Source organism: Thunnus maccoyii, chromosome 16, assembly GCF_910596095.1.
Source record: "Thunnus maccoyii chromosome 16, fThuMac1.1, whole genome shotgun sequence".
NCBI lineage: Eukaryota > Metazoa > Chordata > Actinopteri > Scombriformes > Scombridae > Thunnus > Thunnus maccoyii.
Window position 1 is genome coordinate 5,700,949 of NC_056548.1, and position 19,608 is coordinate 5,720,556.

The window sequence follows — 19,608 nt, forward strand, 5'->3', positions numbered from 1 at the left end:
ACAGGTTGTGTCTAATGGGTTAAGGTGTTTCTCAAAAGGGTCCTTCCACCTTTCATTATGTATTGCCTCCTTTTGAAATGACAAATAGCTTTCAAGAAAATCTCTGGTGTCACCTAAAAGTCAACCTCCATAGCCTCTTAGAACTCCTGCCAAGGTGTTCAACTCTGCAACCCCTATAGACATAGACTTCCTGTTAAGAGTGCAGACTTGCCTGTGCAAACTAGGCTTGGAAAACATCCTTCTGCAGCTTGAAAGCCTCTTTACAACTGCTGTTCACCACCAAGTTCTTGAGTTTTTCTGACCGGAGCTGTATCAGTGGCAGAGGTTGAAAAGAAGATTCATTGTGACACTGTCTCCCCAACTTCTGTCAGGAAGAACACGAAATAGCTGCCTTGTACTTTAGATTTGGTTCACCAAAAGTCTAAAAATATAAAATCTAGATGGTATTCCATAAGCAGAGGTATAAGTGTGCACCCTGCTGGGGCTTTTTTCTTCCTTGCCTCCACTTCTCCAGGTTTCCTCCATTGTCCCTACTGGCATTTGGCACATTTTACTGTGTTATATTATTTATTGGCATAGTGGTTTGCCATATTACTCTAATTTTCATTCTGTTTGCATTGTTTTTTTCCTCATTGTCTGCTGGAGACAAGGTGAAATAAAGACTGATTGTCTGAAGACAAGCTTCTATCAATAGTTTGAGGATTTGATCCCCCTTTGTTTTCTATTTATCTATCTCTAAATGCACATACAAAAATAGCGACACTCTACTGCTCCCTTCTGCATCATCTCCCATCTCCCCTAGTCTCTCTCATGGAGCACATGCAGGTATGAATACAAAGAGACCAAAATGAACATTGGTACAATTTATGTACTTGCAGTACACAATAACATGGAATAACATGCAGAACAATATAAAACTTAACTCATTTTTATCCTTAGGGCAATTTAAATTTTAATTCACCTTATTTCAGTTTCAACTGCTCTTGTTAAACTGACTCATTTGCTGTAAATTTGAATTGCTTTATTCATCCTAAGGTTTTGAATATGTTAGTATTTTTTTTTACTAATTTGGGTTTTTGTATTACTTGCTTAATTTATCAACTTTTTTATCTAAGTATCTTATCTGTGTTTATTTGCGCCTAGGATGTGCTGTTTGTGCTTTGCTCGGCTATAATGTAAATGAGGTCTCTACCTCAATATATTTTTGAGTCTAAATAAAGGTTGAATGAATATAGTATGGCAGTCTGTATGTCCGCATTGCATATCAGACACAGCACAAACATGTACAGTCTCTTGTTTCTCTCTTCTGAACACATATAGCCTTGTCCTTGTTTTGCTTTTTCTCTCGGCAAACAGTATGAATATAAACACGAAGACACTCAAACACACATCACTTTGCCTTTCTCTCGCACATGTCCCAAACATGTTCTCTGGTGATGCCTCACCTCATCACTCCACCTCCCCAGGGTACCCTTTCATGCTGTGTGTGTTTATGTGTGTGACTGAGAGAGAAAGAGCTGTGTGTATGTGCATGTGCGATTGTGAGTTTCCAGTTGTCTGTGTTTACTAGCGTTGTCTGAGAATTACATTTTTTAACTGTAAATGCGTGTGTCTTCCTGTCAGCATCCTGGTATTTGTCTATTTACAGCACTTGTGTGTGAGCATACTCTTACACAAACATTTGTGTACAAACATTTTTCTGAAGGCAGAAATAATCTTATTGTTTGAGTTAATCCCATGTGGGCAGAGCTACAGAAACAAAGCTTCTCTGAACACCTGCAACTGGAAAACTTGACTGACAAACAAGGAACTTCTACTTTGAAACTATTTTTTTCATTCATCATAACGTTGTCATTTATTAAGGTAAGGTCACCAGGTTAGCTAACAGGTTTACTTAGCCTTTCATTTTCATCACTATGAGGAGCGTCTTCCTCCATTACCTTTTGGTTCTCTGGGCATGTTTTTAGTTTAATGTGGCTTCGACAGAAAACCTGTCTCTACCTGTGTTGTTTCACGACACCTCTGATATACAGACAACTTAAAGGAAAAACCTGAGAAAATTAGTGGTATGCTTCAATAGAGGGAATGAAAGGTCACTGAATGATGTGATGAGTATCAAAACAATGTGCATCATATTCTATAGCCTTCACAGTCACAGTCAGATCTCAACTCACTTGTACATACCCAAGGGAAAATTTGGACTTAAAGGATAGGTTAACATTTTTTTAAGTCTGTCTTTAAACAACAGTCAGGTGCCCAAATGAACATTGAAGGATATTTTACTCACTGTAATCATTCCTCTTGTTCATAGTGAACATCAAGAGATTCCTTCCTAATGTGCTTTCAATGTAAGTGATGGGCGACAAAATCCACAGTCGTCCTTTGGTGCAAAAATGTATTCAAACGTTTATCTGACACTAATAGGAAGTTTCAGCTGTCCAGATTAGTCAGATCAAGTGGATATCTTCCAATGTTATAGTCTTTTCAGTACAACATTCCCTCTTTTTGCTGCTATCATTCCACTTCAGTTCAATAGGGAAACATTGTCTGGAGAAACACAAAGAGGAAATTTTGTATTGAAAAGTCTGTAACTCTGGAAGATATCCACTTGATTTGTCTAACTCAGACATCTGAAGCCTCACATTAGCTTCAGATAGCCTCTAGGGACTTGGAAAATCTATGCCATGGAGCGCTGACGCTGTTCCAGAGGCTCATGGAGGCCTAACACCTTACTGAGACACTTTATGTTGGTTTTTCCTTTAATTTCTCAACAGTTGTACATAGTAGGTATGCACAGTTAGTTTTGCTAACCTTTCCACCAAGTTATTTGACACCAGTGTAAAGTATAGTGCCAGTATTTGAAAAAGTGAATCGCAATTTTGATAACTATTGTATTGTATTGGACAGTGAAGAAAGGCAACAGCACTCAGTAATCCATCTTCTTGTGTTAATTAAAAAACACAAGAAGATGGATTAGTGAGTGCTATTGTTTTGTTTTGTTTATTTACAACTGTGCACCCGATACAATCTTAAGATTTGGAGTTGCTTAGTACCAGTGAAGAAAGGCACCTTTGATGAAAATTAGTGTATGAATAAGTTGCAGTAATGAGAGAATGTCCTTTTGGTTTGAGGTGGAATTATATCATGACAATATTTCAGGCAGTATTTTCAAATGTCAGAGTCAAAGCTTGAGGCCCTACTGGAAATGCTACTCCCACACTTCAGGAGGCAGCGTAGTAAAAATCATGACCCAATATGCCCTGAGCAACACTTACCAGTGTGCTTAAGGTGGGTATTTTCATCTAATATGTTACCTATCAGTATACTGTAACACCACTAAAGTGGGCTTAGTACTCTTTGCTCATGTCTGTATGTCTGCAAAGGTCTACAGTTCATCAAGTGCTTTGCTGTACAAACAATGCTATTGGACTGATGACTCTGACACCAGTGTGATAATTGCAAAAAAATGACTGCACTGATTATTGAGTATTGATAAGTTTTAAAAAAAGTCACTAACAAATTCTCTATGTCAGGATGGTGAGCCATGGTGCTGTCCATGGTGCTGAATCTGGAGCTGACAGGAGCTCTACTTAGAAATTGTTTGGTTGGACATATGAACTGAGTTGGGCAAGTTAATGGAAACATGTTATCCATTACTCACTAGTTATTACTCATTGAAAAAAAAACATGTACCGTACATTACCTTACAGACATGTCATTAGAAAGTAAGTAATTGCATCAAAATTGCCTTCTAACAACTCCACAGCTGACACACTCGCTTCACATCCTCTGCATTATTCACATGTAGAAATATACAACAACATATTATAGTGCAGCCTACAGTTTGAAGGCAGTGAGTGACCATCAATAGCTAACTTTGCCTTTGTGACTGCAGCACTCTATAAGTCCTCACAGTGAAGCAGCAGGGTTCACACACTCTCCAACTCTGAACAAAACCAGCTAATTCCCAAAGGCAGGCTTACAAGTAGCTACTGTTAGATAGCTAGCTAATTAGATGTAGCAGAGAGCATAATTTCACCTCCCCACCTGCAGCTCCTGTGCCAAACTAACAAGTACCAGACTGGTTTGTCCCCAAACATATGAAGCTGATCCTCCCATCAAACTCCAAGTAAGACAGCTAACAAGCCAACCCCCTAGATTTTGATATATTGGAATGCTACTTGTCACTGTAATGTAATTACTGAATTTCAAATTGTAATTCTGTGATTAAACAGACTAAACAGTAATCAAATCAACACTGCATATAAACTATGATGCTTGATACTTGCTGAATTTCTTTTTTTTGTGTGCTTCACCAGACTTCTATATTAATGGGCAACTTTCCATTACACACCAGGAAATAAACTTCTATAAAGTTACATCCAAAAAGTCCTCACAGACATTCTTGTCAAGTGTAAAATGGCTTTAATACTCCAGTCTGCCAAATGCATTGAGATACGGATGTATAAGGGCCATGTCTCTCCCTGACTCGATATACAGTAGAGTGTGACTGCTTGTGTATCTGAGAGTGTGTCCATGTAACAGCTCGTGTTTAGCTTTCTGTCTGTTTTGTACAGTATGTGTCTGACTCTGCTCATACATGTGACCAGGTCAGATAAGGTGACGGGACGAGAACACGATGATTGCAAGCGTGGGCTGTAAATGCATCACCAACCCTCAATTATAACTTTTACAAAGAGCTCTCCAAATGTATGTTTTAACCTGTAGGGCACAGGTCAGCAGACAATTAGAATGGAGGGGGGACAAAAACTTTTAAATGAGAGTGCAAAACTAACCTTGAAAACGGCAAATGGAACTCTTTGTTCAGAGAGATGGTTTCAAGCCTTCATGATGGAGGCATCATTACTGAGTTATATTATCGTTTTTGTTCTCCGCTGTAGATGCCCTCACTGGCCAAGAATCTACTCCGCATTAATTACTGATTGTGGATGCATGCTAATTAACGGCATCGTTCCAAAAGATAAAAATAGACCGGACTTTGATGTTAGTGCTTGGCGAAGCTCTGTGGTCACATACTCCTTGGGAGATGACCCGTGATGAGCAAGGAGGTGAGTTGATGTTTCATTATGTAAGGCAACAGATTAGAAGATGCACCAATGGTTTTTGGCGTCCCCTTATCTGAGAGCGTTATGCTCCATATGAGATCAGGATGAAATGATAATGTGTATTGACAGATTCGCTCCTGTCTCTTTCCATCTCTCTCTCCGGCTACCTTATGCTCTGTTACACTTTCACAGCAATATCATTCTGCATGAGTACATTATCATTTTGAATCTCTTGGCTACATCCAATGGAATAAGTTTGCACTTTGGCTGGGTTTGATGTTGCTGTGCAACAGGGACTTTGAAATTGAATTTTGCCAATTTTCTACTCTATTCTTTTGCCACTGCTGGTGCTGTTTATGTCAGTATTCTCCTGCTAATATGGCCTAGTGAGAAGAGGGCATCACAGTACTAATGCGGTCCTTGTCACTTCAAGGAGAGCTTTCTCAGTTTAGTTCTCTGGTCATGAGTTTGGAGCCAGAGGCATCTTTTTAATGAGCAAGAGGGACACTGTGACAGGGGCAAGTTGACCTGATACAAGCCAACAAAACATTTGTTGCCAAGATGGAAAAGTCTTTGAAAGGGCATTTATACCACTGGACATGGAAAACCCCCCAGTACTTATACAATATAAATTATATGACACTACATCACTGAAAACAAAAAACAATTTAATAAAAAGTACTCTGTTTAGTGATCCTGGTGGAGAAATGTTCCCTTCTTTTGTCTTGTTACAAGGTAACAAAGAAAGATTATTCAGTCAAATACTTTAAATGTTAATCAAGCAGTTTTGATAATTGTGAATCATTTAAGTACTTTCTCAAGCAACAATGCCGAACATTTGCTGTTTCTAGCTTCACAAATGTGAGTATTTTCTGCTTTTCTCTGTTTTATATAATAGTAAATTGAATATCATTGGGATTTGTTGTTAGTTTAAAAATACAAGCAATCTGAAGACTTTGGGCTCAAGGAGATTCTGATCAATATTTTTCATTATATTGTGGTATTTTACAGACAACAGTTATTTTAAAAATTATTGCTAGGTAATAGATACTTGACTTGAATACTTCATGTCACCCTATACTAAAGTCTATCTATATTCCATTAAATTTCTAAGGGAAATTTTGTACTTTTTACCCCATTACATGTATGGGACAGCTGTAGTTACTAGTTACTTTGCAAATTCAGATGTTACATATAGAACATACCAATAACCAATATACCCAATATTGCATTGAATAATTACTCAGGAAAATGCTGCATATACATTCCTACTTACATTCATATGTATTTTTGCTTTTTATAGCACTTACATACTTTTTCAATGCAGGACTTACTTCTAACAAGTCATATTAGAGTAGTAGTATTGTAGTATTGTTGCTTTCACTTAAGTAAAGGTTTTCAATAATACTTTCACCACTGCCAGTTATATGTTATTATATGACAGTAATCACAATTACAACCCCATGCAGACTACTCTGCACTGGTCTCAGATTAATGGGGAAAGCACTTTTTACCTTCAAACCAGTTGGACTTTTCATCATTATGACAAGGTGTTTCATTTTTATAATCAGATCCCGGAGATGTGTAACTGATGTCAAGTTTGTCATTAAATATTTAATACAGTGTCATTTCATAGTCAGGTATTACTGAATATCAAATTGTCTAGCTTGTTATCGGCACACAAGCCGTCAGGGTTGAGAAATTAACCCAAATTCAGAAAATGATCCCCACAAGCAAAGTCTAATGAGTATGAAGAACAACAACCAGCGGGTATTGTAACTAACCAAAAATAGGTACCACTTTTTATGCTCTTAACTGGTATGATAAATCACATCAGAGGTGCAGACAGGTCGATCATAGTTTGCTCAATTTACAGTACAGGAACTGCAATCAGATTTATTTAAACCAAAAACTAAAACTGACCGGGATGACACTTTACCAGGAATCTGCTTCGTCCCATTAAAAAATATAATTGTCACTTTGTGTGATTTTTAAAGAAGTTAACTTTTCAATTATGGCTTCAAAAAGTGTAGCCTGAAGGAAATTAGATTGCAAGTGTGATGGCACTTTAAAATCTGCTGCAATAACAAACCAAATTTTCTAAAGCAACTGTGAAACTAAATGACAGTGAGACTCTAAACTGAAAGCAATGCTAACGATATTCACTGAAGCAGCATTTGCCGTGGCTGTTGTGGCAAAAAAAAAACAACTCTTACGGATCCAATAATGATGAAACTCTGTCAGGCGAGGTGACAGCTCTACTGGACTGAGAGGCGTACTCTAACTATCCACTAGCAGGAGGAAAACCAGTCCACACTCACTCGACACACAGCACAGGAGAGGAATTGGAAGTGAGTACTCTCTTGGCGTGGATGTGAGTGTGTAGGCGGTGCAGAGCCGCTGCTGCTGCAGCTGAAGCCAGGAAGGGCAGAGCACACAGTGCCACCTTACTGCTGCTGCTACTGAGTGTGTATGAGAAGCCTTGTTTCAAAATCAATCTGTACTCTTAGAAAAAGCAGCAAAAGTTATGCTGAAGTACTTTTAACTAACTGCTAGGGAAAAAAAGCCCTATTAAAATTGCATTTCATATGAAAGTTGACTATTTAAAAAAAAATTTCAATATCAAAGTATATCAACTTGGAATAACACTATCATCTGTAGGTGTATATATTTTCTGCAGTGTTTAATAAAATCCAAAAGGGAAAACATAGTGTGAAGTGATTTGACTTTATCCCAGCATTGATAGTGGTATTTCAGGAAAGATTGATGAATATCTTGATAATACGTTTACCATGATATTTTTGGCCAAAGTAAGTGTACCATATAAACATGATAACAGCACACCCCAGTAGAAGTAGCGTATAAATGGTTTTAAAAAATTCATGACACAAAAATCAGGGTGAAAGCTGGAGTGTAGAAATACCATCTAAGTGCAAACTGTTTACATGTTTTCCTTTTTTAAATTCATTTCAGGGAATCCAGCGTAAAATCACCAGTTTATCTCTTTCTTTTCTATCAATTAACATATTTTCTAAACGGTGCTCGCCACAAGAGTACCTTGAACAGAATCATCTTGGAGCAGTAACAATTAGGAATGTGGTACTCTCATGTCCTCTTAGTGTTAAAGTTCAGTGAAATTGGTACAAACTTTGTTCTCATTTGTTTTAATGACGTTGATCTGAAACACTCCAGACAGAGTGATCTTGAGAAACAATAAATACAGCAGCTGTGCATAAATGGGTTTCACTGTAATTGACGCACCCAGCTCCTCTGTCTGAAGTTTGGTGTTTGTCAGGATCTGGTTGAGTCATTGATCCACTTGATGCAAAGTGTTGTTTCATTCACCTAAGAAGCACTTTTAATCAACCAATTACCACCTAGCTGTTGATTGCACATTACAGAGTCTTTATGCTTTCATTTAAAAGGTCCTGCAAAGCCACTTAGGTGTTCTCAAGTTCTGGCTGATTAAGCGTCTGCTCAAGTTGAAGTTAGTTATTCAGGGAGTTATGTGAGGTCACCAAACTCTGTGTACTCAGATTGACCGTGCTCATTATGTACGCTGGAGCGCTCAGGGTTGACTTAGGCAGCAAAACTTCAGTTGGCAGCAGACCACATGCTCTACAACAATCAGAGATACACAGAAAATCATATAGCTATCTATCATGCAGCTGAAGAACAAATTTGCCTGGACATATTATAACAATAATCATCAAAAGTGAGACAAAGTCACTGGAAGTTACAAGTCTTGGCTATAAGATTCATCTTCCATGCCAAGTCTCAAGTCAAATTAAAGCCCTGAACTTGTGTTTCAAGTCTTAATCAAGTCATTATGCAACCTTAACAAAACTTAAACTTATTTTCTACACATAATAAATAATGCTTCTTCCTTTAACATAAACTTTGTAAATGTACAGTAAAAGACAAATAATCAGATATGCCTTGTGACACAATTACCATCATTTGCAATCTTTGAGGTGAATGTTTTGCATATTACCTGCTGACCAATGCACAGTCTTTACATCTGAATGTGATATTCCAAGGTTTCATCCTTTGTCTGTCATCGAGTTTTGTTCGCACACTAACATTAACATATACGGTATTAATTATCTTTGGACTTGAGGAGGGTATCAAGTCATTCAAAGTTAAAAGGCTAAAGATCTAATGAAGTCACAAGTCACTGGTGTCAAGTCAAAGTCAAGTTGCAAGTCTATTTTGATTTTGTCTTAAGGGTAAAGTCATCAGATTCATCCAGTCCAGATCTCTGATAATCGTTAATTACCACTTGATCCTTTGCTATCAATGGCGCACCCTGTTTTCATTAAGTACTGATTACACAAACCTAGATGAGGATTGGCAGACGCCCAGTGCAATTAATAATGATGGACCCAATGACAAAGATGAAAACTGTTCTGTTCTTACAGGTGCAACAAGGTTCAAAAGAGTATCAAATGTTCTCATTTCCTGACATAGATTAGCAAATATCAAATCAAGAACTAAGAATCTGCATTTGATACGAACTGTCAATACTAGACATGTTCCAATATGTGATTGGATTGGACACATTTTGGTTGGCATATAAAATACTGACGTTCGATACCCTGCCCTAGTGTCTACATTGCACTGGAGCTGAAGTAGAGATGACAAGAATCCTTTCACCAAAACATTCCCTCTATACAGCACAGATGGGAAGCAATTGGACAAATGGTAAAAGAGAAAACACCTGTTATTTGTTGGCTGAGGGTGGCTGGAAAAGGCTGTAATGAAATAACCAATTTGGGCTAGATTTACACAGGAACACAGGGTCTGCTTTTCACTCTTTCTGATTCACATCTGATTTTCACATTCATCTAAGGCTGCAAATGCCCTACCAAACCATATAAACTTGAATGCTTATTGGTTTTAATCATTTCATTAAAGTGATTAACACTTTATATTAAGGTGTGCATAATTATTTGGCAGCTTCATTACCTCAGATAAAATGGGCCAAAAAAGAAATTTAACTGATACTGAAAAGTCAAAAATTGTAAAATGCCTTTCCGATGGATTCAACACTCCTGAAAAAGCTAAACTACCAGACAAACGTTTTATTGCGAATAGTCAACAGGGTCGCAAAAAACAGATAGAGAAGAAAAGGCACAAATTAACTGCAAAAGACTTGAGAAGAATTAAACATGAAGCTACCAGGAAGCCATTATTCTCCAGTGCCACCATACTACAGAACTACAACCTATCTTCTGGAGTGTCCAGAAGTACAAGGTGTCATGTGCTCAGAGACATGGACGAAGGTAAAGACGGCTGAAACACGACCACCACTCAATAAGATTCACAAGTTAAAGCGTCATGATTGGGCCAAGAAATACCTGAAGACAGATTTTTCAAAGGACAGATGAAATGAGAGTGACTCTTGATGGACCAGATGGATGGACCTGTGGCTGGATCACCAATGGTTACAGGGTACCACCTCAAGTCAGACGCCAGTGAGGTGGAGGAGGGGCACTGGTATGAGCTGCTATCATTACGAATGAACTAGTCAGACCTTTTTGGGTTGAAGATGGACTGGAAATCAGCTTCCAAACCTATTGCTAGTTTCTGGAAGATACTTTCTTCAAGCAGTGGTGCAGGAAGAAGTCCTCAGCATTCAAGAAAGCCATGATCTTTATACATGACAAGGCTCCATCACATGCATCCAAAAGTACTCCACTGCTTAGCTAGCCAGCAAAGGCCTTAAAGATGACTGAATATTGACTTGGCCCCCTTCCTCACCTGACTTAAATCTTATTGTGAATTTATGAGCCCTTCTCAAATGTGAGATTTACAGTGAGGGAAGACAGTACACCTCTTTGAACAGCATTTGGGAGGCTGTGGTTGCTGCTTCAGCGAAAGTTGCCAGATTCCATGGATGGAAGGCTCCTGGCAGTTATTGAAAAGAAGAGTGACTATATTGGTCACTAAATATTTTTGAAACGCCAAAAATGTTATTTAATTGTCATTTTGTGTTACTAGTTTGTTACGCTTACTCTAAGAATTGAGAATAAACAAGTGAGTGGGAAAAAATTATTTTTGTAATTGATTTGCCTAACTGTGCACGCTTATATATTCCCCTGAGAAAGACAAAAATCACTTTTCCTTTGTTAAACATTCAGGCTTGAGGTTCAATAACATTTTGGATTGACTGAGAGCACTGTATTTGTTCAAAAATACAAATTAATCCTGAGGAATACAATTTGCCTAATAATTGTGTAGTTTATGTATGCAGATGCCTCATGGAACCAGTTCATGAGTTTGGAACCATGAGATCCCATCTGCATGCAGAGCAGTTTTGCCCTTATCAAGAGTGGAAAAAATAGTTTTGAATGTGCACATTTTTTCATAACTGGTCATTTTCAACCTGGGCTTCTTTTTGCTAGTTTTTTGCCAACAGCCACAGAAGGCTAACCACTCAACCCAAAAAGAAAATATACCCTGGCTTTTAATATCACTATTTCATGGGGTGAAACAAATAACAGAAGCAAATCATGAAAACAAAACTAGGAAAAAAAATAAGGCTTTAAATTTCAAATTTCTGGCCTAATAAGAGCCTGTTTAAGAAGACATATTACACTGAGAGGCCAATTTTGACCAAAAGGTGAATTACAATGCCAAAGTTCCATTGGGAATTAGAGATTGATTCGAGCACCTGTTGAACATGTTGTTAGATGAAGCAAGAAAATTGAACCCTGCTTACCCTTTTCTACACTTATTCCTTTGTGTTCTGCGTGTGGTAGCAGGGAGAGGAGACACAAGGAGATCAAATCCCAAAGAGTCAAGCTGTGATTGTATGAGGTGTTAAACTGATTCAACAAACTCTGTAGTTCTGTAGAGTCTTGCAGTATTTGGATGTTTTTACCATAGTTATACATGTTCAGTTGGGATGTAAACATCCAAGATCTTTATCTGTCCTCCATTCTCTGCATTTATTGATTTATGGCATTAGATATTATGTAAAGGACAGATGCTACGGGTGTAATATAATCTGTATGTCTATCTATATGTCTATTTAGATAGACATATCTATCTATCTGTATGTCTATTGACAAAAAATATATGTATTCTTTTTAGACAGTCCATAACTTCAGTCACTTTCTGTCTGCTGTCAAGTCATGCAACACTTTCAAGGTACAAGACTTCAATACTGCCATGCTAAGCGAAATGCTAATGTCAGCATGCAAATGTGCTCATAATGATATTACCAGCATGCTGATGTTTAGCAGGTAGAATGTTTACCATATTTATCCTCTCAATTTAGCGTATTAACATACTAACATTTAGCATCTGACATTTGCTTATTAGCACTAGACACTGAGTACATCTGAGGCTGATGGGAATGACATTAGTTTGCAGGTCATAAACCAAAGTATTGGACAAAAGAAAAGTCGATCAGATGATACTGCTTTATATGGAGAGTTGTCAAGACATTTTGCTCTATACCAGAAATGTCAATCTGCTGGTGTCACTAGAGAAAAAGTCATGAGATCACCAAAGTCAGTATGGATTCAGAAAATGACAGGTTTTTATGGATTTAACACACTGAATAGCTGAATATCAAACTACATTTTTTTTTGCCTATAGCTATCATCATCATGAAAAGTCACTCTGCAAGGTACTAGCAGTTCTTGTTCACACTGTAACCTTGGATGTATAAATAACAGTCACCCAAATTACTTTTATACTATAGAAAATGTCTGAATTGGATGATTATGAAACAAGATCTCCAGTTATAAAGGAGCACATTTTATATGTGAGTTCTAGACAGATTTATGGACAGACATGATAGATCCTGATATCACTGGAAATAATGAGTTCTGCTGATTCTAGCAGTGTATGATGTCTGTGTGTTCCAGTGGCAGCTGGTGACTCAAAAAATTAGGGAGGACAGGAGGAAAACCAACATGGAATCTTACAACAAACCGCATCAAACTATATCATTGTCCCCCACCTGATGAAAATGGAGGGGTGGGGGGTAATTTTATATGCCAATAAATCAATTTGCTTGATCGAGTGGTGAAAAGGCTGCTTCTTTAAATACATTTAGCATATACATATTGTTTCTAAACAAAGAAGTGCTCATTTTAGCCGTGGAGTGGTTCAGGATGTGTCATTTTATCAACAAAGTGAAATTCAAATTTACAGTATTGTTCTATTGTGACAACAAATTTATGTTCTCATCAAAAACAGAAAACATATCACATGATTTACACATGTTTCCTATGTATTTTCTTAGTATACAGAAATATACAAAGTACCACAAAGCTTATAATCTGATAGAGGTACACATCAGTGCTGAATACAAGAAAGACTGAACACTAAAAACATTCACAGATCTAAAAGTGTAGGTTCACATCAGAAAATATTAATGCATGTATCAAATACATGACTTACACACTCTCATCTATGTGCACGTCATACAAAATATAGTCTACAAAGCTGACATGTTAACACTAGGGGTGCAACGGATCACAAAACTCACGGTTCAGATCGTATCAAGGATTTGAGTCACGGATTATTCTCATTCACTAATCACACAACATCAACAGGTGACTGAGCAACCACTCAATTAAAAACTGGATCAATTCCAAATGAATGAGTGAGTCCAGACAGCTCACTGTAACTTCAACAAGCAAACTACCAACAGCACATCATATGATCTCTGCTGCATTCTTGTTAAGGACATAAATTCACACAACAGCCACAGAGACATTTAACCATCAGAGATGAAATTAGTGTCCAAAGAGACAGAGAGAGAGAAGCTTTATCTGACTCACGTTATCTGACATCTTCTTTCTATCATGGAGATAAAGTATCCATGTCATAACGTCCATTTGTGGCTGTTGGTCATCTTGTTTGTTAGTTAACAGAACTTTGTGGCTGCTGCTTAACCAGTCTCATATCATTAGCAACAATGACAAACAAGCTAACTCTCCTGGTTGTTTCTCTGGTTGCCTCTCTCTCAGTCCTGCCGCTGCTGCACCGCACAGTCCAGATCCATTCTCCGTTAGATTAACAACAGTCCTTAACAGTCCTTCCATGGATGTATAAAGAGTCCTTCAGGCTGCTACAACAAGCTAACTGTTGCATTGGCTAACGCAAGGAGCTATCCACTGCTTGTTATCTACTGCTGCTACTCTGCCTTACAGTGGAGAGAATTGAAGATGAAATCTGGAAACTGTCATTGGACCAACGCAATGTCAATATTGTATTCTGGTTGTTGATTGGTTAGGAAGGACGTCCTCCCTTGGAGCGTCATTTTACGTGTCTTGGCCAATCATAGATTCGCATGAAAAAAAATGAAGTACATTAAATCGATGGAAGAGATCCCGCCCTGCGAGGGACAGCAGGCACCATGGATCATGGATGTATAATAATACATCCTCCTCTGTCCCCCACTCCCCTTCCACTGCCCCCCACCAGCACTTCACATAGACTGCTCTTTCTCCTCCTGCCCTGCAGGTGTCGCTATTGAAGCATTTTAAACAGAATTTCAATAATGGATTTTTTCCAAAGAAGAGAGAAAAAATATTTTATAAATAATACTGAGATTTGGTAATGGTTTATTTCAACCAAATATTCTTTTTTATATTTTGATCTCCCTCTTGCCTCTCAAAAATAAAGGAGGATCAACCTCCTCTGCCTCTATGGACCAGCCTACACTGGTGTCTTCTGATTTTACTGAATTATGACTGTGAGAAGAAAGGGTCTGATGCAAATTGTGTCAATTAGAGGAAAAAAACAAATATGCTGAAATTCTGATGTTGTTCACGTTTGTTCAGAGGGCTTTATCTGTTAAAATCCAAATAATGTATTCGTATCTTGTTACATCCCTAATACATACATAAACTAGAAATACTGCCTCACGTTTGTATGCTTCTGCCAACCAGCCAAGTTGCAGTTTACATCCATGTCTGTTCAGACTCATATTTGTATTGAAGACTTTGAAGGGATTTAATAAGATGTATTAAGTGTATTTTTCTTGTATGTGTTCACATGTTTGGCCAATAAAACTGATTCTGATAGAACACAAACTTGTAGCCATGATAGTAGACAAAGCTTCAGATATGGATGTTGCTGCAAAGAAGCTACAAATTCTAAAACGTGGATGCTTCACACCAAATCGGACTAAATGTGAAATATGGTCACAATCACTCCTTCTGTTCTTGAGTTGCAGTGCTGAATAATGGCCAGAAAAGTGTTTTTGTAGAACATTATGATGTAACGGTAAAAGTTGACCTTTGACCTTTTGGATATAAAATGTCATCACTTCATCATTTTATCCTATTAGACATTTTTGTGAAACTTTGATATGTGTTATGCCCAAAAATGTGCTTTGTGAGGTCATAGTAACCTCGACACTGAAGAAATAAATGGGACAGACGGACAACCCAAAAACATAATGCCGCCGGCCACGGAGGCATAAAAACATACTGAGAAGGTTCCTGGGAACTGTTATCTTGCTACACTGAGGCCTAAGTGAGCTGTTGTGTTAGAATTTGGTTGTGTTTCATGAAAGTGAAATCAAGATTTTACTATATTGGACTGTTCTGTGTGACAAATGTTCTCAATTTATTGTAAGAAATATATGAAGAACAGAGGTTCTTCATAAAAGCTTATCTCTGAGGCTGACAAAACATTTTCCGTAATAACAGAGGCAAACTTTCTGGGGAAAAGAGGAGACAAAAGGCTTTACGCCTGCACATAATGCTTTTTTTTCTCTCCTAAGAATATTAGAACCTTTGCACTTTTAGCTCCAAAGGAAAATAACCGATTTAATGCACTCAATTTAGAAGAGTTAGTAGAGAAGTTTGATAAAATATTCCCAAAAGACTTTACGGAAATAAGCTCTTAAATGTGCTTCATGGTTATTTCATTATATACTTCACCCCCAGCCTGAAAAAAGGATGTTGTGTGCCGTTGACCTGGATAAAGCTGAAAGTTAATATTTTTTACTATGAGGCCTTGCCATGGGCTCATTCAAGGGCGTCCCAGGGGCAAGCAAGAGGATTATATAATTCAGGGATATGTAACTTTGATGTAAGTGGGCAAAGGAAAACTTTGTGGTCAGATAGCACTGAACTGAAAAGCATGTGTGTGAGTGTGTGTGTGATCACAGCTCCTAAATTGACATATGCATTCAACTCATACAAAGTCATATATGATGTAATGTGCTTGTAATAAGGATGAGCTGCACTGGTGTAGCATTCTGTAAGGCAGTTGGGATAATTATAAATCGAGTGCTGAAATATTGACAAGGTTGGGGAATTTCAGCCAGGTTTGTGTGTCGGTGTCTGTGTCAGGGAGGCTTCCATTCCAGATGATTGGGTCATGCGTGCTCATTGCCGCCGGGGACTCTCTGTCAGTACAGTTTTGTTTGGCTGTAACTGTCTGTGCAATTTGTAATAGAGAGAGACATTTTTAAATAACTTTGTGCTTTTTCACTTAGGGAAAAGTAGAACGGAATGTTCTGGAGTCATGCCTTATTTCTTCAAATTATCCTCAAGACTTTCAGAACACCTTAGGTAATGTTCATTGTTCAGTGACATGCAATTAGGGACAGTTAGAAAGACTGAAGACATTGTTTTTACCTTTTACTCCTCTCCTTTTATATGTAAGATGCTTATAATTTAGTTTTAATTTGCTCGTATGAATTAGATTGTACTTTGTAAAGTTCTTTTAAAAGTTACACAATACAACAATTACTACTACTATTATAACTATTGTACTACTGTACTACTACTATTCTTCTTGTTTTCCCTTGAAACCCTATGAAATCAGTTGAAGCAGTTCAAGAGGCGAACTACAGAGTCAGTGGGTTTGTCAGTACAAGTGTTCCTTTCACTTTACACAGATTTTGATACATTGTCAATATAAAAAATATTTATTAGTGCAGGTTTAAATGTCTCGTTTATATTAAAACGTCTATTTTATAGAGAGATATTGTCAAGAAGGCAGCATAAAACAAATACAATACAGACAGAATCAACAGTCACACACTACACTAAAGAGCATAGAGATTATGAGACAGATTATCCAGTCAACACAGGTATTTAAATTCACTTTATTCTAAATAAATTAAAAAAACAAAACAGCATTGGCTGAGAGTGCTCTTAATTTGCAAATGACTTGAATTCATTAAGTGTAATCACCTTTAAAGCCTCTGGAAACGTGCCTTCAAATCTTCAGTATGATAATTAAATATTAATGACTAAATAAAATACAAAATAATTAAGAGTTTAATGATCAAAAACTCAGCTTCATCAGGACAATGTGGGTTTGATCTGGTCATAACTGATTGACAGGACTGGTATCATAAACAAACAACCCCACAACCGTTAACAGATTCTTTTTCAAATATTACTTAACTCTGATTGATGCTCATAAATACATGATATCAACTGAGCCCTGCTCACTTCAAACCAGTGAGAAAAGTGAAATCTCTCAAGTGGAATAAGCAAAAATGTTCAAGCTTTGGCAGAAAATGTCGTTTTCATGTAAGACCCCATTGTTTATTGTTGAGAGATTTTCAGGGCCTTAAACAGCTACTACAGTACAACTGCTGACAATAATAATTATCCACAGGCATCAAGATTAGAACAAAGGCATTATAGTAACAGCTACAGTGATTCAACAAACACAAAAATGAAGCAGAAACAGTGCCGGCACCCTGTTTTTGTAGTACACTAGTACAATGTGGCTCATGTCAACATGTCCCTTTTAGGGTTTTAATCAATTTATACACAATGGCATCACAGGAATATTGTGTAATCTATTTTCTTCTCTTAATTAACTCTAAACAGGACAAGCATTCAAATTTATAGCTGTTGATAAACAAACATTGTTAATGAAAACATGCAGTTTGCGTGGCTTAGAGTGACATTGAAAAAAGAATAAGTTTCACTTCCTACACGATCAAAGTTTCCATCAACCATCTGTAAGCAGCCTTAAAATACAGCTGCCGAGAGAAGAAGAGCTGGGAAAAGAAATCAAAATAAGGGCTATGGATTTATTTTTTCAAGACAAGAACAAATACGGGCAGGGACGTCTTGAGCTGATACATTTTCAGCCTGCTTGAGTTTCATGATGATTTCAAATACCTGAGGGTTCACAGTTCAGAACCTTAAGTCTTTTTTGTCACTCTGCAAATTTTAGGGGAAAAGATTGAGGCAAGTGTCCTGAATTCGTATGAGCATGGCACAGTTAATAATAGTCGGTGAACTGTACGCCGAAAATGTGATCAGTTTCACTCCTGTGGGTTTGTAGAAAGGCTCAAAATAAATGCTGGGAGATTCCGTTGACCATAGTCAGCAGCCAAACAGGCTTTTACAGCAAGCAGGAAGTCAACTGGCATCGCTTTCTGTCCCTGAAATAGCTGGAATAAAACTGCCCCATTTAGAATGCACGGATGTTCAATATCAACAATCCTTCTGCCGTTTAAAATCCTTTATCCAATATGGGCTCATAAATACCGACATCGTCACCCCCCATTCTCTCCTTGACACAAAGCAATATCGACCATGAGCTATCGACCCTGACTGGTCCCAAATCTGAGCAGGAGACAGACTTATGCTCCTGCCAAGCAATTAAAACCATTGATGGTTTGTCTCTACATGGGGGGTGGGTGGGTATGAACACAAACAGCAGAAAAAGTTCATTAAAAACATGCAGTGAGACAGTAAGAGTAAAGGGGCTGAATCACACGCTGATATGCTTTTCAGGAGCTCACAAAATTTTCTTGAGAACAGACTGAGCTTGTGCCGTAGGGCACTTCAGTTTAAAAGCATGTACTGAAGTATTGCAGTGTGTTTCATGTCAAACAATCCACAACATATGTCTGCTGACTCTCAAGATGCAGAAATTGCTGTTTCAACTATGGACTGTCTCAAGGTGCTTACAGTACGCGTGAGCCTTTGTAATAACACCGAACTATTGTTTGAACGTTTCAATCACTTGACATCTCCAACAAACCTACAGCAGCCGTGAAAAGGGTGCTCCGGAGCGAGCTTTCATTGTGTATTGATCTGTGTTGTCCCTGTGAGAGGGACTCATGGGAGCCAGGGGCTCTTTAATCAAGCTGACACTCAGAGTGACACACAGGGCTGAGGCAGCAGCATCACAGCACTGGGGCGCCACTGCACCTTTTCTTCTTCTGTCCCCCTGTTTTCATTCTCGCAGGCTGCCTGTGAGCCCCAGCAAATGAAGAGGCTGTTAGTTGGTGATGTCAGCATGTACTGCACAACCCCTGCACTCCTCTCTCTCTTGTTTCACTACTCCTCAGTACCCAAAGTCCCTTTTTCCATTAATTTTCCTCACAGGTATTATTAGAGTTTTAAGCTTTGCCTAAGATGGGCCATGAGCTTTTGACAAAAATCATAAAATATATAAAAACAATGGAAAAAAGGGAAATATATAAGCCTTGGTATCAATTTTGTTCAGAGCATTTTCACACTTCGGAAGATTGGGGAGGTTCATCTGTACTAGAAGCTGTATTCACAATGAGTTCAGTAAGTGTAAA

The 19,608-nt window shown here is 37.9% G+C and overlaps 1 protein-coding gene across 1 annotated transcript in view; it reads right to left on the bottom strand.

The window, feature by feature from the left end:
• gfra4a (GDNF family receptor alpha 4a) overlaps positions 1 to 13,897 on the bottom strand; it is a 61,734-nt gene extending 47,837 nt beyond the window's left edge. The window contains exon 1 of the mRNA XM_042388818.1: positions 13,868 to 13,897. The gene's annotated coding sequence lies outside the window, so the exon portion shown is untranslated. The remainder of the gene's footprint in view (positions 1 to 13,867) is intronic.
• Positions 13,898 to 19,608: the final 5,711 nt, after the last annotated feature.